Source organism: Equus przewalskii, chromosome 12 (genome assembly GCF_037783145.1).
Source record: "Equus przewalskii isolate Varuska chromosome 12, EquPr2, whole genome shotgun sequence".
In the NCBI taxonomy this organism is placed as follows: Eukaryota; Metazoa; Chordata; class Mammalia; order Perissodactyla; family Equidae; genus Equus; species Equus przewalskii.
In genome coordinates this window covers 14,910,364-14,935,547 of record NC_091842.1, presented here as the reverse complement: position 1 = coordinate 14,935,547, position 25,184 = coordinate 14,910,364, and the positions used below count along the sequence as shown (strand labels likewise).

The 25,184-nt window shown below is 43.4% G+C and overlaps 1 long non-coding RNA gene and 1 pseudogene across 1 annotated transcript in view; both read left to right on the top strand.

Annotated features, from left to right (window-relative positions):
- Window positions 1-25,184, top strand: part of LOC139074732 (uncharacterized) — a 46,328-nt gene that overhangs the window by 5,608 nt on the left and 15,536 nt on the right. The window contains exon 2 of the long non-coding RNA XR_011524423.1: window positions 18,401-18,440. This is a non-coding gene — a long non-coding RNA (uncharacterized lncRNA). The remainder of the gene's footprint in view (window positions 1-18,400; window positions 18,441-25,184) is intronic.
- Window positions 18,114-18,214, top strand: LOC139074989 (U6 spliceosomal RNA; annotated as a pseudogene).

The following is a 25,184-nucleotide window of genomic DNA, read 5'->3' as shown; positions in this document are numbered from 1 at the left end:
TTTCTTTCATCGAAGTCTTATAGTTTTCAGCGCACACATCTGTCACCTCCTTAGTTAAATTTATTCCCAAGTATCTTATTGTTTTTGATGCTATTGTGAATGGGACCATTCTCTTTATTCCTTTTTCAGATATTTTGTTGTTAGTGTGTAGAAACACAACTGATTTTTGTATGTCGATTTTGTATCCTGCAACTTAACTGAATTTGTTGATCAGTTCTAAAAGTTTTTTGGTGGAGTCTTTAGAATTTTGTATATATAAGATCATATCATTTGCAAAGACAACTTTACCTCTTCCTTTCCTATTTGGATGCCTTTTATTTCTCTTTCTTGCCTTATTGCTCTGGCTAGGACTTCCAGTACTATGCAAATAGGAGTGGTGAGAATGGGCACCCTTGTCTTGTTCCTGATCTAAGAGGAAAAGCTTTCAACCTTTCACCACTGAGTATGATATTAGTTGTGGGCTTGTCACATGTGGCCTCTATTATGTTGAGGTATGTTCCTTCTATATCCAATTTGTTGAGAGTTTCTATCATGAAAGGATTTTTTATTTTTATTTTTTGTGAGGAAGATTGGCCCTGAGCTAATATCTGTTGCCAATCTTCCTCCTTTTGCTTGAGGAATATTGTTGCTGAGCTAACATCTGTGCCAATCTTCCTCTATTTTATGTGGGATACCACCACAGTGTGACTTGACAAGCAGTGCTAGGTCTGTGCCTGGCATCCGAAACTGTGATCCCTGGGCTGCCAAAGAGGACCATGTGAACTTAAGCACTATGTCACCAGGTCGGCCCCTTAAAGGATGTATTTTGTCAAATACTTTTTCTGCATCTGTTGAGACAATCATATGATTTTTATCTTTCTATTAAAGTGATGCATCACATTTATTGATTTTCATATGTTAAATCATCCTTGTACTCCAAGGAGCAATCCCGCTTGATCATGGTGTGTGATCCTTTTGGAGTGCTGTTGAAGCAGTTTGCTAATCTTCTGTTGAAAACTTTTGCATCTACATTCATCAGAGATATTGGCCTGTAGTTTTCTTTTCTTGTAGTATCCTTGTCTGGCTTTGGTATCAGTGTAATGCTGGGCTTATAAAATGATTTTGGAAGTGTTCCCTCCTCCTCAATTTTTTGGAGAAATTTGAGAAGGATTAGCATTAATTCCTTTTTAAATGTTGGTAGAATTCACCAGGGGAAACCACCTCGTCCTGGGCTTTTCTTTGTTGGGAGATTTTTGATTACTGATTCAATCTCCTTGCTCATTATTGGTCTGTTCAGAGTTTCTATTTCTCATGATTCAGTCTGGGTAGGTTGTATGTTTCTAGGAATTTATCCATTTCTTCTAGGTTATCCAGTCTGTTGGCATAGTATTGTTCATAGTAGTCTCTAATGGTCCTTTGTATTTCTGTGGTATCAGTTGTCATGGTTCCTCTTTAATTTCTGATTTTGTTTTGAGTCTACTCTCTTTTATTCTTAGTTAGACTAGCTAAAAGTCTGTCAATTTTTTTTCTGGAAAATCAACCCTTAGTTTTATTGACCTTTTCTATTGTTTTTCTGGTTTCTATTTCATTTATTTCTGCTTTGCCTTTTCATTATTTTCTCCCTTCTGCTAATGTTAGGCTTAGTTTGTCCTTCTTTGAAGTCTTAACACTTGAGTAACAAAGGAGCAAAGATGGTCTTACACAAGGCAAAGGAACTGGGGTTTCTTCCTCTTTCTCATATTAGGCTGAAAGGTGTGAGCAGTGCATGTCACAGTAACCCTGGGAACCAGGCACAAGGTACTGTAAATAGAAGAGGGCTAAGTGGTTCTGGAAGGACTAGGAATGGTGCTTACCACCTGGTGCTGGAGAAAATTACCAAGAGAATACTCCTCCTCTTCCGCCACCATAAATGATATGAAGAATATGCACATAGAGGAATTGGGTGATTCCAAATATGTCCAGTCTGCCTTGGCCCTTTGTCCCACCTGGTCTGGTCCAGCAGGCCATGGTGCAGTGAGCAAAGTAACGGCTAATGTAGTGTGTTTCATGAAGCTATATGTAGTGAATTTAAAAGAAAGTTCTTTATTCTAAGAATTTGTTCTTTCGCAATTTGGGAGGCTTAAATATCTATTATTTCGTGAGATGGTGCTAGTGTGTGTGTGTATTTTTTTTTTAAAGATTGGCACCTGGGCTAACAACCGTTGCCAGTCTTTTTTTATTTCTTCTTTATCTCCGCCCCCCCCCCCCGCCCCCGTACACAGTTGTATATCTTAGTTGCAGGTCCTTCTAGTTATGGGATGTGGGATGCCGGCTCAATGTGGCCTGACGAGCAGTGCCATGTCCGCGCCCAGGATCCGAACCCTGGGCTGCCGCAGTGGAGCACGCCAACTTAACCACTTGGCCATGGAGCTGGCCCCTGTTTTTTTGTTGTTCTTCTTGCTTTGGCAAAGGAAAAAGTTGGTAATTCTACTTTAACCCCAAAAATCTTTTTAGGAAAATGTTTTGGGACGTGAGATCCAAGTTCTGGGGAGGCAAAATTTAAGCTCTAGGTATTTAGTGCAAATATCAGTGGCTGAGACTTAAGCCCCGGGGAGACTCTTGAGGCTGTCCCTCCTCCCCACCATCCCTCCTTTCTAGACTCTCTTGCTCTTTCCTAGTCTGCCTGTCTTGTTCTGGATTCCTCTGCTCTGTCTGAATCTCTTGGCTGATGTGAACTTCGGACCACCTTCTTGGTTCTTGATTCTGCCATCATCCCTGGTTGCTGAGCTTCAGAGCTCCCTTATTTCATGTGCTGCTGCTCAGCAGCCACTCCCAGCCTGCTCCCAGGCTCTAGAACCTCAGTTCAGGACTCAGGACCAAGGTCCTCATGGAGCCTCAGAAGTCAGTCTGCATGTGTATTTCCTGATACGATGCTTTTATATGTTATTGATTCAGTTTCGCTTCAGTTAACATTATGAATATCTGGCATGGCTTTCCTGGATACCAGGCATTCTCAAGAGTACTGAAGACAGGAAGCCTGTGCCAGTCTTGGACAATACTGTACAGAATGTGTTTGCTCAGGGTCTAAGGAAAAGGTAGACTGTCCTGATGGGACAATCGTTTACCAATAAAAAACAGTATGGGCACTGGAGTGTATGCTGAGCTGAGAGGAGAGCTGTAGTCAAGTTCCTGCTTTGCTGTTCATAGTTGTAAGGACTTAGGTCACTGTGAGCGGATGCCTCAGGTGGCTCCTTTCATGGATGAATAAAGGGGAGTTTGAGCTGGATTCTTTCCCTCAGGCTCTTTCTAAGTCTGCAGTTCTCTGACAGCACACTTACTTTTGAGGTTACCTGTCACCTCTGAGAACTATAGTTGGAGATCACTAGTCATGACACCACACAGGATATAATTACCATCAGATGGGACCTAACTGATTAACCCCAGCTTGAGTGAGAGTGGTGGAGTCTGAGGTGAGGAGGACCTGGAGTCACTCTCAAGGGTGCTGTATTTCTTTTCTACGTGCTCCCCCACTGCCCGTGCCTCATGACTCCTTCTTCAGTGCGTGCTAAACTCTGAACTGAATTGTCCTTGTATCATTTCATGTGTAGTGGTTTGGTCTCTTTAAGTAGATATAGCTCTCGTGGATCTTTTCAAGTGGTGTGCTGGTAAAATGTTTAATAAATGGCTCTCTGGGAAAGGAAAAAAGCCCTGGTTTGTGTTTGCAGATTTCTGAGGTGTAAAAAGCCTCCCACAATGGCCAATTTCAAGCTACTGATGGGATGTCACTGAAGCCAAAAAGAGATGTGTGCAGTCATCTCTCGTGAGCCAGTCTGAGCCAGTCTGAGGTGGCTTCAACACACTCTCTGGCCCTGAGAGTAGACAGCGCCGGCTGGGCTCAGTCAGTAGATTCTCAGGAATCACTGCCTCGGCAGCATCCCCACCAGGAGGATGAACAGGAAAAGGGAGGACAGACGGGCGGCGCGGCTCACATCTGCGCTTGGGGCATTTGTCATTAGCTCCTTTGGAAGAAGATCTTTCCCCAGATATCTTTTCCATCTTCCACCTGTGACCAAGTGATCTTTCTCAAACACATTTTGGATCATGTCATCTTTACAAATCTTCTACGGCTCCCCTCAAGATGAATTCTAAATGCTTTTGTGTGGCATTCAAGGCCCTTCAGGATCTCATGCCCAACTGCCTTATCAGTCTCATCTCCAGCATTCCCTGGTGTGGATTCTGTGTCCCCCCGCTCAACACTTCCAAACCTCTCAAAATGTCATGGTTTCACGCCTCCTGACCTTTGTATGGGCTGTGGCCTCTGCCTTGCCTGCCTTTTTCCGCTCATCAACTCGAGAATTCTTACTCTTAAGGGCTCACTCATGTGTTGCCTCCCTTATGGAGCCAGCCCTAATACTCCTTGGGCAGTTAGACTCCCCCTACAGTGCTCCTTGCAATCTTTAGATAGCTCTAGTAGAGCATCAATCACACTGTATAGTATTATTTTACTTAAATGCTTATTAATTGTGAACTCCTTGAGGGCAGGGAACATTTCTTATTTATCTCTTGCACCTAGTGCTACGCCTGGAACAAAGTAAGTGTGCAAGAACCATGCATTAAATGGCTAAGCAGGGAGACAATTGGACTTCGCTTCTCCTTCGTTTCCTTGTCTCTGATTCAACTGTGTAATTAGGAATTGGCAGCACTTTCCATTCTTCCCTCCACCTGGGCTTAAACCAACAATAAAAAGGTTTATTTGATTGACTGTTGTCCTTTCAGGCAGATGAAAGTGACAGTTCACCCGTCTCTTTCTTATCAACCCCTGCATGTGTCAGAGCATTTGAAGATGGTGTGTGTGGGAGCTCTGGCTCTGTGGTGACTTCTCTTGGTTTAATTAGTCTGACCTTCTGTGATAATCCCCCTCGGATGTCCCTGGCCACCCCTTCCTCTTCTGTATCACATTCAGGCTTCTGCCTTCATCAGCAAAAGACCAACTGCTCAGCTCAGCCTGTAGCATAATTCACAGCTTGGTTCTTGAAAAAGAACTTTTACTTATACAGAGCTGCTCTTTGCATTAAAATTGGCCTGAGAGAGCTAAGAAAGTTTATCTTGGAGCTAGCACGGGGTCTGTCCCTCCAAGTCAAATATTTCTCTTTAAAACTAGCATGAGCTTTCGTGTGGCTCTACCAATGGCTTCCTGAAATATTGGGATATCTTTAAACATTAGCATTTAGTTACAGTGCTGAAGGCTTTCTGGAGAGTTTTTATGTCTCCCCCGCCCCTCCTCTGAATAACCAGGGCTTTCATACATGCTTTCCTTTCATTTCAGGGCATGCAATCTCTCTGCTCAGGAGGGGGAATGCATTGAAATAGCTCAATGCTGGGCTAATCAAACAGCTATTTATTTTCAGTCCATCCTCACTGGATTTTCTGAATGAGGTAGAGAGGCCACTTTAGAACGATCCAGAAAGTCAAAGTGGTACCCTTGGAGCTTCTGGTCTTCAGGATGCTGGGAAAATTCTAGGGAGTTTAATGCTTTCCTTTTAAAACCCCCAGCCCAGGCTGTGAGCTGTATTATTACCATTTTCTCCATTTCCTGTTTCTCTCACTATTTTGGAATAAAAACATGCCAGCATATGAAGGAATGACTTCTTTCTCAGCAGTGCAAGAAGGAATAGGGCAATTTGTCACATGGATTTGTTCAACATTTATTGATGCATACCCTGGACCAGGAGTTATTTTACTCACTGGAGATACAGAGATGAGCAAGGCATGGCCACAGCCAATGAGAAATCTACCAAGTAGAAGAGATGGACATGCTGACAGAGAAGTACAATTGAAGCACATTAACAGGGCATCTGGAACCCAGAGCAGGGGACAGCTAGCTCTGTTAGAGAGAGTTGGGGAAGTTGTTACAGAGGATGGGACACTTGAACTGGGTATTGTAGGGTCAGTAGAGTTTCTACAGCTGCTGCAGATTGGAGGGAGCACTCTGGGCAGTGCCATGGCACCTTGAGGAGTGGGCATGAATTTGGGGTGCTTTAAGCACAAGGAACATAGGAATGGGGCATTGAGTAAGGGAGCTGGGAGGATTTTGGGGACTAGACTATGCACAGTTCTAAGGAAATTGGATCTATCCTTTTGGCACTATATCTATGGTAGGATTTGAAGCAGAATAAGGGTATACTCAGGTTAGAATTTTCTTAAGGTAATAGGCAGTGGTGTGGCAGAGAGAGGAATGGAAACCAGTTAAGAATGCTATCACGATAGATTCAGAAAGGAAGTGATGTCCTTGATGAAGTCAATGGCAGCGGAGAGAGATGGAGGGAGTTGTCTGCAGCTGCAAATTAAAATCACCATGCAGGGGCTCAGAAGATGACACTGGTGACAGCAGCCATCAAACATCGTGGCTGCTGAGGAGCCTATGAATCATCTGAAGGGCTGTGAGGAGCTTGATTTTGCAGTGATTCACCTAAATGTGGGGAGGTGTTTCAGGGTCAAAGGGCCACTGAGATTGCGTGGCAGAACATATACTGCTCCTTGAATATCCACATGCTCAGCCACATTTCCCAGCCCCCTTGCAGTTAGGTGGCTAGTTCTGGCCAATGGGCTATCAGCAGAAGTGTTGGTTCTAGGCCGAAGCAATTAAGAGCTGGCTCTTCCCTTGCCATCGTGTCCTGGAAGCCATGTCTTCCAGATGTGTAGCTGTAAGATGCAAGTCCCCTGGATCCATGAGTTATCACTTGAAAGGAAACTGCTCTGAGGAGTTGCCAGATCCACAGTGAACTTTGCATGAATAAGAAATGAATTTTTCTTTCTTTCTTTCTTTTTCTTTTGCTGAGAAAGATTTGCCCTGAGCTAACATCTGTTGCCAATCTTCCTCCTTTTTTTGCTTGAGGAAGATTAGCACTGAGCTAACATCTGTGCCAATCTTCCTCTATTTTGTATGTTGGTTCCTGCCGTAGCATGGCTGATGAGTGGTGTAGGTTTGCACCCAGGATCCCAACCCGTGAATCTGGGCCACTGAAGCAGATTGCACCGAACTTAACCACTATGCCCTGGGGCCAGTCCCTGAACTTTTTTTTTCTAAGCCATAGAAGACTTAGGGCTCTTCGTTACCACAGCATAACCTAGACTATCCTGATAAAAATACTTTCCTCTGCTCTTAAGACCAGTGAGGCCTGGGGGAGCTGGGGTGAGGCTGGTATCTATGACTGCAGGTGATTTTAGCTCCTTTACCACAAGCTGGTGCATCAGAGAAGTGTTTGGAAGGAACCACATGGCAGGGGTATGCTTATCTGCCTCAGAACGCTTTGGCTCCCCTTGGCTGGAGAATACGACAGTTTCCTCAAGCAGGCAGCCCCTTGGGAGGAAAAAAATGATTATATGGTGAAATGCCAGAGTCCTTCATGGTGCCAGAGAGATTGACAGCAATTCTCAGTACTCCTGGAGTATGTGTCATCCTGAGAAAGCATAAACGCATTACAAGCCTCCGGGGGCAGGATGAAAGCTTCTCTGGTCATCAATAGTATATGCCTCTTGTCAAGCCTGCGGCAGAGAAGGAGGCCCAGGTGGGAAGGGGACGTGTAATCATAGGCTAGAGGAGGAATAGGCTAAAGAACCTGGAGATGTTGGGCCTGGAGGAAAGAGGACTTGGTGGGGGTTACATGATTGGTATTTAAAAATTCAAGAGCTGTTACATGAAAGAGAGCAGATTTGTTCCTGGTAGCCCTGCAGAGCAGAGTTAGACCAATGGATGGATGAAGACACATTCCAGCTCAACAGAAGGATAGACTGTGGCAGGTGCATATTGTACAGCTGTCCCTTTTGGGAAATTGTCCTTAGCAGTTTCTCCCTCAATTGGTCCTACAAGGAGTTGAGGAGGCCTGGCTTCTCTTTGACTAAAATGTATTCTGAGGAAAATGAGGTTAGGGACTAAGGAGTATGCATTGCCTTTGGGTCTTTTAGTTCATGCTCTTGATGGAAAGAATTCTGTCCAGGGAACCTGGGCAAGGAGTTGGGGGAATCATGTCATCTGCTGTTGAATTTTGATGACTGGGTGTCCAGTGCCTGTCAGGCTATGTGCGGCAGAGAGAAAGAAGGAACTAAAAACACAATTGCAGGAGTAAGCTGCCATCTTAGGTCTTCAAGGCCCTGCCTTGCCCTTGTTTCTGACGTTGCACATACTCCTTCTTCTGGCACTGTACTGACCCGGCAGTGTGTGGGCTCTTATTGGCTTCCCCTTCTTGTCTCTCTAATCCCATGGAATCCACGCAGGTGAGTGCCTCATAAACACTGATCTGCAAAGCAGTGCCTTTCAGAATTTATGTCAGCGACTGGGGCACTGAGGAAGAATTGATTAACTCTGTGTCATGGACTGGAGTGGGACCAGGAATTTATAGAGGAAAACCAAGGCGGACGAAAGGGCAGGGGGAAGAAGTGAACACAGGCTGCCTGGAATGTCTCTGTGTCCCTGCGAAGAGCGACTGCGTCTTCAAGTACACACAGGTACACGTAAAGTGGGTGGACTTCTGTAAACCAAGGTGGATGCAGGCCTCTCTCTTACCCAGCAGTGAGACCCAAACAGGGAGAGGGAGAGAAAAATGAAGGCTGATAGAGACAAATGCTTTATAAGAATAATTACTTTAGATTTTTAGAACCCCAGTCTAGAGAAATTAGAATTTAAAAACACATATTTATCTATGTTTACAAATACGTATATATAACTTGAAAACACACACACGCGCACATGCATACACATGTAACAAACACAGGTTCATCTTGTGGGGAGGGTATTATTTGCCTTACTTTACATAAAAGCTTTTCACATGACTGTAGAGTACCTTGAGGCTGCCCAGCCCTGCTCCCTCCCTCTCTCCCTTTCCCCCCACCATCCTCTCTCCCTCCCTCCTTTTCTCTTTTATTTTTTAATCTTATTATGGAAATTTTCGAACATACACAAAAGTAGGGAGAAAAGTGTAGTGAACCTTGATAAAGAGTCCCTTTAAATACCTCTTCTTTGGAACATTTACAATGGGGTTCAATTTACAAAATAATTGCCTTGGAAGTTTAGAAAGACTCTTTGTGTAAAGTGAAGAATAAACACATTTTATAAAATTATTCTCTGGAGATATGTACACATGACAAAACAATGGAGATCTTTACTGACCTAATGCAAATCAGTGAATCCAGTAGAATAACAACGTCAGAAAGGCTCCTTCTCCACTTGTATATATATATTTTTTTATTTGGCCTCATGAGAATCTAAAACTAAGGAGAAACACTGAAAATATTTGTTAAGGCCAATGCTTTTGGTCAGTTTGTTATGAGGCATATGATGTAACTGATTCATTATTTCAGTGAAATAATCAAGTTGATAGATTTTATTTCCCACCAAATTGACCAATGGTTTCACAGAATCAGTCTTTTAAAGCATGACTTAGACAGCACTTGGACCCCAGTGCTATACGGCCAGTGAGAGGAAGGAAGACATATATGGAGCTGGGGGGGGCAGGTTATTACTGGGGTTAGTGGTCATCCAGGGGGCTGAGGTGGACGGAGGAAGAGAACTTGGCCTTTGGGCCTCCCCCTGTGAGGGATCCCGAAGGCAAAACTGAGTTCCTGGAGTTGACAGATGATGGCCAAGAGGTGGACTTGAGTCATAGTTGAGGAGTTGAATGTTAAAAGAAGTGTCAGTCCTGAGGGGCACCCGGGAGGCAGAGAAGGGCAGGAGCTGAGGAGATAAGGAATATATCAAGAAGGAGAAGGACAAATGGTTCAGGATGAAAGCTGAACCAGGTGAGTGTGTCAGAAATCTGTTCTTAGTGGGACTGTCCCCATGGTAGGCTAGGACCACTGTAAATGCTGAGCCACAGTAAAACAGTGGAGGATGTCCCCTGCGTGGAACCATCTGAGGGTATTCCACAGAGCCTGGTTCTCACACTGTTGCACGTTAGAGTCTCTGGGGAGCTTTTACAAATCCCCATGCCCAGGTCACACTCTGAACAAATCAGAATCCCTGCAGGTGGGACCCAGGCATCAGCATTTTTAAAAGTTCCCCAGGTGACTCGAATGTGCAGCCAAGTGAGAAGCAGTGGCATATGGTAACAGTGCATGAAGGCCCTGGGTTCTATCCTGCCACTAACAATGATAAGTTATGTGATCTGGGACAAATCAGTTAACGTTTCTGAGGTTCAGTTATTCAGCTCGAACTTGAAGGGGTTGGAATAAATGATCTCATTGAGTGGTTTAAAAAATGACTCCAAGATTCTTTGAGAGATGAGGCCTCTGTCCCCTCCCATTGAATCAGGACTTGGTGACTTCCTGACCAAAAGAATATGGCGGAAGTGATATTGTCCCAGTTTCTGGGTCTGAGTCTTAAGATACTGACAGATCTACTTTCTGCCTGTTGAGACACTTGCTTTTGGAAGTCAGCCACCATGCTGAGAGGAAGCCCAGACTACATTGGAGAGACCACATGCGACTATTGCAGCAAACAGACCCATCCGAGTCCCAGTGGATCTCGAGCATCAGCTGGCAGACATGATGTGGAGATGCCTTCAGATGGTATCAATCCTCAGCTGTTGAGTCATTCTTAGCTTCAAATCTTTTTAGCTGATGCCCCAGACACCTTGTGGACAGAGACAAGCTGTCCTCCCTGTGTCCTGTCCAAATTCCTGACCCGCACTATCCATGAGCATAGTAAAATGGGGGGTTTACTTTATGAAGTTTTTGGGTACTTTGTTACATAGCAATGATAACTAGAATGATCCCCCAGCTTTCCCATTTAAGGAATGTTAAAGAATGATAGTATAGCAGTGAGTTTAAGGGGGTGGACTCCAGAGGCAGACTATCTAGGTTCAAATCCTGGCTCTACCTTTCTCTAGCTGGGTGAATTAGGGCAAATTACTTACCTTTTTGATGTCTGTATTTCCTCACCTGAAATGGGATACTAATAATACCTACCTCACAGAGTTGTCATGAGGATTAAATGATATATTTCAAGAGTGAGTCCCATGTAAGTGTTTGAATGATTATAATAATGATGGTGATAAAGAACACGGCCTGGCCTGTGCTCTCTGTGGTTTGCAAGACGCTGGGGTAGGGTGGGGGGCTGTTGCATAAACCCGGCACAACCTGCGTTTGCCCCGCAGCGTCCCATGTTGCTAAGTACAACTGGGGGCCACATTGTTCTTTGCTATTCAGCAGGTGTTCAAAGGCACCTTGGAGTCGTGTATCATGTCACTGGACCTGTCGCTGTCACGTTGCTCAGAAATTGGATTCTGCAGAGTGGAAACATGTGGCTTGTTGGCAAGGCAACTGGTTCAGAGCAGGGACATTTCCAGGCTGAGAGAGCTCGCCTTTGTCAATTGGGTTACAGCTCTCATAAAAACCTGTTTATTTGTGTTCTTTTCTGGCTGCTCAGAGACATCGGGCCACCTTGAGCGGTGAGGGGCGAGTGTTCTCCACGCGAGGGTGGCTCCAGCTGCGCTCCTGTCTTTGTATCCCCTGGCTGCTAACCAAGTCTTGGACCTCTTAAGTGTGGGGAGTGCCTGGGCCTGGTGACGCTGAGATAACATCTCTCCGTTCCATGCCGGAGTGGGGAGGGCCTGAAGCCCTGAGTGCTTCTGGCTTTCTATTTTTGCCTCCAGGTAGAAGGAGAGATTCAGGAGAGGGTTTGCAGCTCCTCTGCTCCTACACACAATGTCATCAATTTCCATTTAAAAACCAGAAGGGTAGCCTTCTAAAATATCGAGTTTTAGGTGTGACAAATAGAAATTTATGGCACAAGGGTTAACTATTGAACTGTTAAAATCTGTCAGCAATGCCATTATGAATGAAATGGGAGGATACGAAAGTTGAAAAAGTGTCGGTGCTCAGGGTGGCATCGTGGGACTTGGTGGCTGAATGGCAAATTCTTGGTTTATGTGCTGGCTCTGCATTTGGTGGCCCCTTGATCTTGAACCAGTTAACCTTTTTGAGCCTCCACTTATGTGTAAAAAGGGAATGACGATGGCATCATGTTAGAGCACTTTTGTGAAGGTTGGAAAAGATCGAGTCTGTGTAAAGAGCTTTTAAACCACAAAGCTTTATAGATATCCAGCTATGTAGACGGGGTTGGGGTGCCTTCGTAAAAGATCCTTACACTTGGTTGTCAAGGTCAGATAACGTTCCTTCCTTTGTTCATTTTTTCATTCATTCACTTATTCATTTATTCCACAAATATTTATTAAGCACCTACTGTGTACCAGGCACTGTACCCGTTGCTGGGGATGTAATCAATGAATGAAACAATGAAAGATCCCTGTCTTTCTGAGCTTATTCTCGTGGGTAGAAACACAGAGAAAATAAATAAGTAAAATGTGATCCATTAGACAGTGAGTAGTGCTATTTAGGAAAATAAAGCAGGGAAGGAAGATGGAGACTGAAGTGTGGGAAGACATCTCAGTTTTAAATATCGTGTCAGGTAAGGCCCCACTGAAAGGGTGACATTTGAGTAAAGACGTGAAAGAGGTGAGGAAGTGAGCCATGAAGTTATCTGTGGGAAAAGCTTTCCAGGCAAGGCAGACAGGACATGTAAATACCCTGGGAACGCACCTGGTATGTTTGAGAAACAGCAAGGAGGATGGTGTAGCTGGAGTGGGGTGAGCTGGGAGAAATGGGAATGAGGGCGTGCTGGTTTCAGAGCCAGATCGTGTAGCGCCTTAGGGGTCGTTCCAAGAACTTTGGCTTTTTCTCTGAATGAGATGGGAAGCCGATGGAAGGTTTGGAGCAGAGGATGGAGATGATCCTACTTAGTTTTGAAAAATGTAATTAAAAACAGCTTTATTGAAGTAAAAGTGACAAACAGTAAACTATACATATTTAAAATATGCAATTTGGTAATTTAAAAAATTTTAATGATGGTGAAATACACTTAACATAAAATTTACCATCTTAACCATTTTTAAATGTATAGATTATTAGTGTTAAGACCATTCATCTAGCAAAATGAAAACTCTGTAGTCGTTAAACTACAGCTCCCCATTCCCTCCTCTGCCCAGGCCCTCGTCACCATCACCCTACCTTCTGACTATGAATTTGACTATTCCAGGGATCTCATGTAAGTGGAACCACATGGTAATGTGTCTTTTTATCACTGACGTATTTCACTTGGCATAATGTCCTCAGGGTTCTTTCATGTTGCAGCACGTGTTAGAATTTCCTACCTTTTTAAGCCTGGATAATATTCCATCATTTAAATATGTTACATTTTGTTTATTCATTCATCTGTCAATGGACACTTGGGTTGCATCTACCTTTTGACTATTGTGAATAATGCTGCTATGAACATGGGGGTACAAATATCTCTTGGAGACCCTGTTTTCAATTCTTCTGGGTATAAACCCTGCGATTGCTGGGTCATATGGTAGTTGTATTTTTAATTTTCTGAGGAACCACTATACTGTTTTCCATAGTGGCTGCACCATTTTACATTCCTACCAACAGTGCACAAGGGTTCCAATTTCTTCACATCCTTGTCAACACTTGTTATTTTCTTTTTGTTGTTGTTTTGTTTTGATAGCAGTTATTCTAACAGGTGTGAGGTGGTATCTCATTGTGGTTTTGATTTATATTTTCCTACTGATTAGTGATGTTGAGCATCTTTTCTTGTGCTTGTTGGCCATCTGTATACATTCTTTGGAGAAATGTCTATTCAGGTCCTTTGCCCATTTTCTAATCAGGTTATTTATTTATTTTTATAGTTAAATTGTAGGAGTTCTTTATATAGTCTGAATATTAACCCCTTATTAGCCAGCCCAGGTGGTCTAGTGGTTAAGATTTAGTGCTCTCACTGCTGTGGCCTGGGGTTTGTTTCTTTTCTTTTTTTTTTTGTGAGGAAGATTAGCCCTGAGCTAACGTCTGCTGCCAATCCTCTTCTTTTTGCTGAGGAAGCCTGGCCCTGAGCTAACATCTGTACCCATCTTCCTCTGCTTTATATGTGGGACACCTACTACAGCATGGCTTGTCATGCGGTGCCATGTCTGCACCTGGGATCTGAACCAGTGAACCCCGGGGCCACCAAAGCGGAACATGAGCACTTAACTGCTGCGCCACCAGGCTGGCCAGTGGGGTTTGTTTCTTGGTCGGGGAACCACACCACCTGTCTGTTGATTGTCATATTATGGTGGCTGTGTGTTGCTATGATGCTAAAAGCTATGCCACGGATATTTCAAATGCCTGCAGGGTCACCCATAGTGGACAGGATTCAGCAGAACTTGTAGGCTCAGACAGACTAGGAAGAAGGACCTGGCAACTCACTTCTGAAAAAATTGGCCAGGAAAACTCTATGAATAGCAGTGGAGCATTGTCTAATGCAGCGCCAGAAGGTGAGAGATTGGCACAAAAATACCAGGCAGGGTTCTGCTCTGTTGTACACAGGGGTGCCAGGAGTTGGAACTGACTAGACAGCACTGACAACAACAAACTCCTTATTATGTGATTAGTAAATATTTTCTCTCATTCTGTGGGTTACCTTTTCACTCTGTTGATTGGGTCCTTTGATGCACAGATTTTTTTCATGGGTCCTTTGATGCACAGATTTTTTTTAGTTTTGATGTAGTCTAATTTATCTATTTTCACTTTTGTTGCCTGTGGCAATTTGTTTAAAAAAATCTATGAAACCATCATCATAATCAAGATAGTAAACACATCCAACCTTCCGCAATATTTCCTTGTGCCTCTTTGTGATCTTTCCCTTTTGCTCTTCTCCTCCTCCTTCCCTGTCACTTGTCCTCAGGTAGACACTGATCTGCTTTCTGTCATTATAGATGAGTTTTTCCCCCTAGAATTTCATATAAATGCAATCATACAGTATGAACTCTTCTTTTGTCTGGTCTCTTTCCAACAGCATAATTACTTTGAGGTTTATCTGTGTTGTATCAATAGTTCATTCCTTTCTATTACTGAGTAGTATTCTATTGTTTGGATATACCACAATTTGCTTATTCAGTTTCTCTGGATGTTTGAATTGTTTCTAGTTTTTGGCTGTTGAAAATGAGGCTGCTCTGAACATTCCAGTACAAGTCTTTGTATGGACATACGCTTTCTATTCTCTGGGGTAAATACATAGTAGTGGAATGGCTGGATCATATGGTGGGTCTAGGTTTAATTTTTTAAGAAATTGCCAAACTCTTCTCCAATGTGGTTGGACCATTTGACATTCCTACTACTGGTATGAAAGACCCAGTTCCTCCACATCCTTGGCAAAATATGGCATGATCAGTTATTTTAATTTTAGTATTTCTAAGAGCTGGGTAGTGGTATCTTATTGTGGTTTTAGTTTGCATTTTCCTAATGACTATTCCTGTTGAACATCCTTTCATATGCTCATTTGCCATTCACGTATCTTTTTTGGTGAAGAGTCTGTTCAATTTGTTTTCCCAGTTTTTAAATTGGGTTGTTTATTTTCTTATTTTTGAATTTTGAGAGTTCTTTATATATTCTGGATGCAAGATCTTTGTCAGATATATGCTTTGGAAATATTTTTTCCTTGTCTGTGGCTTGTTTTTACTATTATGATTGTTTTAACAATGTCTTCTGAAGAGTAGATTTTAATTTCAATGAAATTCAAATTATTAGTTCTTTTATGGACTTGTTCTTTTAAGTGTCATCCCACTTTGGTTTTAAGAGGATTCCTCCCACTGCTGTGTTGAGAAGAGAGTGAATGGCGGGCAAAGGTGGAAGTGAGAAGACCGATTAAGAGGCTATAACAAGAATACAGGCAAGGGATAATGATGGCTTGGACTGGGTGGTGGTAGTAGAGGCGATGAGAAGAGGAGGGATTTGGATATATCTTGAAGATAGAGCCCACAGGATTTGCTGATGAATTGGATGTGAGATGTGAGAGAAAGAGAGAAGCCAAAGAAATTCCAGCTGAGGGCCTAGAAGGATGGCGTTGCTGTTACCTGAGATGGGGAGACTGCCAGTGGAGTGGGTGAGGGCAGACACCTGGAGCCTGGTGTTTGACACATTACATTTGAGATGCCTATTTGACATCCCACGTGGATTAGGTATTTGGACATATGAGTCTGAGCTCAGTGTGATTCAGCCTCTGGTCATGCCAGGTTCTGTGTCATCGCATGACATTTCTCTTCTGAATTTATATCCCTTGATGAACTTGTCATTTCTTTTATTGGAGCTCATATACTAACCGCATGAGCTCTGACTCATGTAGGCAGTTGTTCACGATTCGAGCTCAAGACCACAGCCTGGATCGACACCATTTCTATCCCTCAGCTATACCTATTCCTATCTGTCCTTCACAACCTGTGACAGCGCAGTAACTGAGAGTGGAGTAACTTTTCATCTATGCCTCTGTAGTGGGTGGAGATTTTCAGGCCTCGCTGACTTTTGGGAGGAAAAGCCAAGGGGTGCCTCTAGCTCTCTCCCTCATCACTCTGAAGCCTGTCTCTGGTGGTTCAAGTTGTCCCCCATTTGTAGATTTAAAACCTACATGGGGCTAACGCTGGCTGTGTTTCCTGCTCTCTTGTGGTAGATTCTAGTCGCATGACCAAAGGGAGAAGTAACCACGGTCTCCTTGGTCTTGCAGACGATGGTCCTACAGCAAAGCAGCTCCCTTGGAATTTTGCTGATCATCAGGAGTGGCTTGGATCCATTCCCCAACTGCTTGGAGATTTGCTTGAGGTGCTTCGGAGTTTCAATTTTAAGAAAAAGAGAATTCATCTTTAAGGAAGACTGAATGACTAGCACCAGCATATTATTGAGGCCAATAAATGCCTCTTTGGACCCTGGGCAAGTGAAGCAGCGCCATCGGCAGGCTGGCTCCACACGCCAGACAGTGTCTCCAAGGGGCGCGTGGGATGAGTTTATGATTTCAAATGTCTTGGATACAGTGGTCCCAGATTTTATATTAAGCTCCCCAAAAGATGCCAGTTCATTTTAGGAGATTTTTGCATATTCTAATTTTGTTTCCCTCTAGATTTCTATTTGTTGTAATAAAACCAAAACAGCTCCAAAAAGAAATGTGATTTATACTCTTGTCTTGTTCGTGAGCAGCCATTTTCATCATTTCTTACTCTCTCTGGTCCTTGTCCACTTGCAGACATGTTCACATTGCTGTGATCATATTGAATCGGTACAACTTTGTATTATCATTATTCTTAATAATTTACTGAGTGCTGCTGTGTGCCACCCCCTGTGCTAAGAGCTTCACAGCCGTTTAAAGCTTCATTTAATCCCCATCATACTCTTTAGGTACTCTTATTAGCACTGTTTCATGGATGAGGAAACTGAGACTCAGAGCAGATATTCATCACTGCCCTCTTTAACATAGAGAGAACATGGGATTTGGTAGCAGGCGTTTGAGAGCCACTGATTGTGCGATTTTGTGCAAGTCATTTAATTTTTCTGAATCATAATTAGTAATTCCTACCTACCTCCTGGGACTGTTGAGGTCTAAAAGGAGTAACGTATACAAGGGTGCTTGATAAACTATAATGTTTACTATAATTATAAAAATAATTTATAACCTTGCCTTGATTCTGTTGTTGGATTTAGACTGTATTTTATTTATTTAGGTTGTTAGAGGGACATCACAATGAACATCTCATATAGCTTTATTTTTTTATTCTTTAAAAATTCCTTAAGCTAAGGGGACATTAACGGTATTTTAAGATGGATCCTGATATGTGTTGCCGAGAAATAATACCGGTTTATATGGCTACCAACAGTGTATGTGGGGTCTAGTTTTACCATAGTGTTGCAAGACTGGTTAATTTATAAAATTCCTCTAAAGTAGTTGGTGTAAGATGCCACAACTTTATTTGAGTGGCCATTTCTTAGATTACAAGTAAAGTTGAACATTTCCCCACATGCTTCTTTACTAATAGTATCTCTGTTTTCATGAGTTGTCTTCTTAAGTTCTTTGCCGATTTACATAGTGGGGACTAAATGGTATCAATATGTATAAGCTCTTTACGTAACATAGAAATGACCCCTTTTTAATATTTGCTGTGAATGTTTACTCCAGATGATATTTTCCCTTTGATATGAATTATACTAATTTTATCAAATGGTTATTTGCTTCTGTAATGTACAAGCTGTGCATCCCTTGTAATTTCTTTCAACTTAACCTATAAAGTTATCATCCCTCGTGCGTCTTTAGCAGCCATATACTAAAATTGAAACGATATAGAGAAGGTTAGCCTGGCCCCTGTGCCAGGATGACACACACATTCGTAAAGTGTTCCATATTTTTTATGGTATAAGAATTATATCTCAGTAAAGCTGTTACAAAAAAACTTATCTTCCCTCTAAAGATCTGAAGCAGTACAGTAAAACAAGTTCATTTTTAGAGATGAGGATTTTATGTAAGCTTTTCTTATCCACATTCACTTATGATGTGTGACTGTGATTTTCTTTTTGTGTATTTTATCTTTATCAGGCTTTAGGAAGAAGATCATGCTTGCCTAATGGACATAAAGGTACTCTTATCTCTGTTTGCACTTTGGATGTTTTATACAACATCGAAATTATCTGTTTCTTAAAAGTATGAAAATTGTTTTGGTGGAAACTTTGGGACCAGCTGCATGTTTTTGGTTATCGGGTAATTATCTCAATTTCTTCTTTGGTTACTATTCTGTTTAGATTTACATTTCTTGAGTTTTTTTTAAGCAATCTATATCTTTCTAGAAATTATTCATTTCAGAGAGGAATTCAGTTTATTAGCCTACAAGTGTACATAACATTCTCTTTGGATTTGGAGAAAAACATCTATTTTCTATATTTTGTCCTATCTCCTTTCTCATTTCTAATTAAAAATTTCCCCTTAATCATGTTTGTTGGAGGTTTATTTATTTTAGGAGTCTTATCAAAAAAACAGCATTTGAACTAATTTATCATTCTACAGCTTTATGCTTTACAATTTATTTATTTCAGCTTTTATCTTCATTTACTGCCTCTTTTCAAATTACTTTTCTCCTTAACTTTTAAATAGAAGGCTTTGTTAATATCAGTGTGGATAATCCCAGCCTGAATAGGATTCTGCAGCCTGAAACAAGTTACGGGTAGAGAAACTGATGTATTATCATTATGTATTTATCAATCAGGGACCAGCAAGGACAACAGAGCCCACAGCAGCCAGTTCAATAGAGGAAATTCATACAGGAACTAGTTGTCATGTGTTGGAAGAGCTGAAAAGCCAAACGGGTTGGTGAGTCAATGCAGAGATGAGCAACAGCAGCAAGCTGCTCCTCCTCATGCACACACAGCTGCAGGGACCCGAGAAGGTGGGACTGTTCCTAGACCCCAGGAGCTGGGTACCTGGGGGGAACAGGAAGTACAGGTCTGATGAGAAGCCACAGAAGGCAGAGATGCGTCATGGGGTGGAGAAGGAAAAAGGGGAGAAATAACCTGGCCTTTACTACCTTCCTCCTCCCAATCTCCTGCCAATGCCTCTCTTTGGCAGAAGTTAACCAGAAGCCAGTTGGCAAAGGAGCCTGAGAAATGTAATTTGCAGGGGTCGGGCCCCTGTGATAGGAGCTGAACAGGGCAGGGCAGCCAACGGACCTGAGAACAGACAATGACCAGCACTGACACCTTCTCTTCAACGCGGGTGGGGTTGGAAGGGTTTGTGATGCTAGAAAGATGACAGCACTAGACTAGGAGCTGTAAAATCTTTGCTAGGTCCTGCTGGGCCTTAGCTTCTGCATGCCTTTCTCATTCTCCCTGTCTCCCTTCTTGTTTTGATTGTTGAGCCCATTTTAAACAGGTAAGTCAGGTTTCTGTCCTGAATCTTTCTTCAGTCAATTCTCTCCTTTGGTCAACTTACTCACAGCCTTTATTCTAACCTGGACTTGTGTACAGGGCTGCCCAGCTCTTTGTCTCTACTTCTGACTTCTTTGCTCAACTCCAGACCTGGATTTCTAGTTGCCTAATGAGCATAATAGATGCTCCAGAATCCTTGTAAATTGAATTTATGATATTCTCTTCTCCCCAGATCTCTTTGATCCCCTACATTCCTCTCTCAGTTGATAGGACCTCCTCTATCCTGGCATCAGAGCTGGCCAGCTTGGAGTAACCCTTAATCCTTCTGTCTCCCTCACGTCCTATACAGACCTCTGTGCATCTGTTCAGTTCCGTGCCCTAAGATTTCTCTGTTTCTTTCTTCTTGTCTCACTGCCCCTGCGCCAGCTCTGGCCTCATCACTTCTCCTCCGGCCTCTTCTAACTGTTCTCCCGTCCTCTGGTCTCCCTCTGTTTCAGTCCAATCTCCAGATTAATGCCAATGTGATAGTTTTGGAAATACAAACTGATTGTGTTCCTCAAGGCCACAAACTCCCAAAGCTCCTCCAAGTGTACAGGATTTGCACCTAAACTTCTTTGCTTTGAGATCAGCTCCTGCCTCCTTTTCCCATCTCATCTTTTGCCATTTTCGATCACTACTCTCTGATCCAATCAGGCCAGACGACTTTCCCTCCCCTGAGAAGACCAGGTCTTTCATATTCCTGCATCTATGCACATGCTTCTCTCTGATTCTGGAAGGCAGTGGTTCTCAGAGTGGGTGTCTGGACCAGCATCAGCATCATGTGGGAACTTATTAGAAATGCAGATTCTCAGATCCCACCCAGACCTTCTGAATCAGTAACTGTGGGGGTGGGGCTTGGGAATCTGGGTTTTAACAGCCTTCCAGGGGATTCAAATGCAAGGTCCGGTTGAGAACCACTACTATAAAGGCTTCCCTTGCACCTTGAATCCTACTCAGTTACAGATGCCAGCTCTGTGGGGCCTTTCCTGCTCCCCGGGGCAGTGTTGCTCACTCTCCCTCCTACCTTCCTCCCTCACTTTGCCAATCCCTCTACTAGAGCTTCTCAACCAGTCTATCTATTAAAAGAAACTGTGAGTTCCTGAAAGGAAAGGACTGAATCTCATTCATCTTTATCTTCCCATTCCTAGATGTTTCCTAGAAATGCTCAAAATATATACACACACATGTGAATAACTAAAATTAAAAACTATTCAACAAACACTTGCATAATGCTTACAACCAGGCATTGTCTTGAGCACTATAATAATTTAAAACCTTTTCATTTCCATAAAAAGTGTCGCACTGGGGTTGTTATAGCCACCACTTTGGAGGCACAGAGAGGTTAAAATAACTCAAAGCCATACAGCTGGCGAGTGGCAGAGCTGTGGTTTGAATTCTGCCTACAGATTCTGATTCTTCACCGACTCCCCTGTGCCCCTCAGTCGTACTAGCTATATTAAAAGGACGTGTGGAGATGCCGTATGATGGGCAGACCATGCTGCTCGGCGTCGCATTCTCTGTGGTGCTGCGTGTGGCTGTTTCTGCAGCTCAGCCAGCCCCCAAAACTACGGAGTGGCTCAGTGCAGCGCAGCTTCTCAGCAGGCCCACGAGTTCTGCCTAGAGTTTTCCTCCCTCTGGTGGGGAACGCCCTGGGCTAATGATCTTGAAGAGCTGAATTTTTTTTTTTTTTTTTAAAGATTTTATTTTTTCCTTTTTCTCCCCAAAGCCCCCCGGTACATAGTTGTGTATTCTTCGTTGTGGGTTCTTCTAGTTGTGGAATGTGGGACGCTGCCTCAGCGTGGTCTGATGAGCAGTGCCATGTCCGCGCCCAGGATTCGAACCAACGAAACACTGGGCCGCCTGCAGCGGAGTGCGCGAACTTAACCACTCGGCCACGGGGCCAGCCCCTAGAGCTGAATTGTTTTGAGAGCCAGTTACCCCAGCTGGCCCAGGAGGCCTGGCGATCAACCTAAAGTTGTAGTTTTTAATCTTGAATAACTCAGACTATTTCTTTTAGTATTTTGGAGACTTTTAAGAATATAAAGCCTGATAACTTACCCCCCAGGATAGCCTAGGCCCTGCCCACGGAACGGTTGGCTTAACTAGAGATTTATACGTCAGTTCCAGTTCTGAAGCCTTCTCCCTCTTCCATTCGCTTCCCTAATGCACAGGATTTCTGCAGTCTCCACTGGAAAGGCCCTCCTTCAGGACTAAGTACTTAGTGTGTCCACATTACCTGGCTAGCACTGCACTATCTACTGTGGAGGTGGGAGAGAAGATATGGTTGGCCTACAGGAATTTCCGACTATAGCTGGAGAGAAGAGCTACGGCATGTACACAAAGAATCAGAGCAAGGCATGATTTTATTTATTAGCACACAGCAATTAGCGTGGATTCAAGTGCCAAACTGTGTGATACCAACAGTTAGAGAGCAAGACAGCATGTTGTAAGGTGGAGATTATGTGTTGTGAATAGTAAGTATAAAATAAGTTAGAGAAAGTAGATAAATGAAGGCTGGGGTGTGGAGGGGAGGTCTTAAGGTGTGAGATTTGATCGGAGTAATGTGGGATGATGATAAATGATAACATTGGATAACTTTAATCGAAAGCTTGACTGTGTGCTATGGACTCTTCTGAGTGCTTTTCATTAATTTCTTTGATCTTCACAATAGCCCCATGAGGTAGGTCTTGTTAATACCTCATTTTACAGATGAAGAAATTGAGGCACAAAAAAGTTAAGTATTGTTCACAGTGACACAGTTGGAAGGTAGCAGAGCTTGGATTTGAACCCACAGCCTACATTCAGCCCTATGCTTGACCACTGGACTGCATAAGGAGTGTTTGCTCTTTCTTCCTAGACACCTTGCGAGCCCAATACTTGAGTTGAGTGTGGGCTGGGCAGGACCAACCAGGGTGATCTGAGAGATGGGACCCAGGTGGTATTGGTCACCAGGTGTCAGACAGACAGTCCAGCCATGTGTCCATCTGCAGAAGCTAGGCAGAGGGGCAGAAGCCGTTAGCCACAGGAGGGAAACAAGAAGTGGCCTACTCTGGGGAGGGGCTTTGCACCCTCAGCCTTTGCCTTATATCATTTCCCTCCTCACCCTGCTTAGAGTCCAATGTCCCTCATTTCAGTGACTCGTCTCAACAACCTTCCTCCCCAGCGTCTCCTCGGCCACCACTAGTCATACTCTCCCAGCAAGACTGCAATTCTGGAAAAACCCAACTTTCTCTGAGCTTTCTCTGAGCCCGTAGATGAGCAGCCAAACGTAGAAAAAGTTAGCCATCAAGGCCAATGTGGTTTACCAAAAATTCACGATTGCTGATGGCAGCTGCAAAAATTCATGATGGCTGATCGCAGCTGCATCCTCAGCACTGCCCATCCATGCTACTACACATCCAGTGCAGTGCCGTTATCGCCTGTCTGGATGTCTGAATTGGCTTCCTGAGTGGTCACCATTCTTATCCCCCTACAAACCAGTTCCCAAAAGTATCCAGAATGACAGAACTAAGGATTAATCAGATGATGTCACGCCCTGCTTACCTCCGAGTACCCCCACCTGCTTCCCATCACACTTGGATTGAAATTCACCCATTCCTTCCTGACCGAGTCTCTCTCTGCCTCTCTGCACTCATCTCCCATCACGTTCCACCTTACTCACTTCACTCCACTCACTGGGGGCTTCCACTTCCTTGGTACTGCAGCGATCATTGGCGATCATTGTTCCCTCTCCCTGGGTTCACTTCCCTAGACACTCCCATGGAGAACTTTTTCTCACCACTCCAATGCCACTTGTTTAGAAAGGCCCTTTTCTCCCTGCCCTGGGTAAAGTTATTCCCTCTCCATTTTTTAATCACAGTTTTTTCCTTCAAAATACTTATCACCAGCTAAAATCCTTATCCTTATTAATCCAGAGACTGTTAAATGCCTGCTCAATACCTATTCTCCTCTTTTCTTTACTAAGAGAACACTATTTTCTTTGTGATAAAAATATATCCAGCTGGGATTATATTTCCCTCCCAGCCGCCCTTGAAGGTAGGAGTAGACAATGAGTTGTACACATTACCTGTGGGCTACAGCTTTCAAGAAAGCTCTTTAAGGGGGCCTGACTCAGTTGGGAGGCACCCCCTCTTACCTTTCCCCTTTTCTCTTTCTTCCTGCTAGAATGTGGATAAAATGAATGGAGCAATGGCAGCCATTTTGGAATATGAAGTGCTCTGGAAGATGGAAGCCATGTGCTAAGAAGGGTGGATCAGAAAGATAGGAGGAGTGTGGGTTCCCAATGACATTGTAGAGCTACCCTGTGAGTCTTGGAATGCCAACCCCCAGACTTATTTTATGTGAGAGAAATTAGACCTCTAATTTGCTTAAGTTGATGTTATTTGGGTTTTCTGCTATACTCAGCCAAACCTATTCCTAACTAATAAACTTATTTATAGCCTTTCATCATTGACTAGAATGTAACCTCCATGAATCCAGGGACTCTGTCTTTACTGTTACCACTAAATCCCTGATACCTATAATATCATCTGGCACATAGTAGGTGCTCAATAAATATTTGTTGAATGATGAGTGTGTGGTAATAGAGAGGGCCTGGTGAGATTCCCTGAGGTGCTATTTATGGCGTATGAATCAGCCAGCATAGGCTAGGTTGTGCTGAAATGATAAACTATCGTGATCTAACATAACAGAAGTTTATTTTCACTCAATTATGGTTGTCTGCAGGTCTGAGCATCTTTCCAGGTAGCTGCTCTCTGTGTCCAGCTTTCTTGGCTGCTTTGATCTTGAAGCATCTTTACTCAAGTTCACCATGGCAGAGGAAGGGAACATGGAGAATCAGGAGCCAACCCTTCTTCCTGGACTTGATACCACTTTGCTTACATTTCATTGCCCAAAGTCAGTCAAATGGTCATGACCAACTTCAAGGGAGTGGGAGGGGAGGAGAAATGGAGATGTTGGAGAGTCCTGGTAGTGTCTACCGTAGGCTCTGTGCGGCCTCTGAAACTGCTGGGGAGGGAGTGGGTAAGAGTCCTGAGCGTGCTCAGACAGGGAAGAAATGGTAAGTAAATCCAACCGAGGATGCCAATTCAAGTGGGAGAAAAGAAGCCATATGCACAGTGATGGTTCTTTTAGTTTATTTTGAAGTGTGAGGATGACAACTCTGGACCACATGGACTAGGCTGTTGCTCAGCCAGGATTGTTGAGGACATCTGCCTGTGAGTATTAACTCTGGACTCACTTTGGTGACATTAGAGAATATTCTGTTCTCCTACTTTGCCCTACTACCCAAGACTGCTCCTTAGGCAACACATTTTAAACTCTAAACCTCTGTATCATCTTTGCTCACATCCAAACTTAATGGCCCTGTGTGCCATCATTTCAGGATTTTGAATTAAGCCATAAACTAATTCAAGCTAAGATGT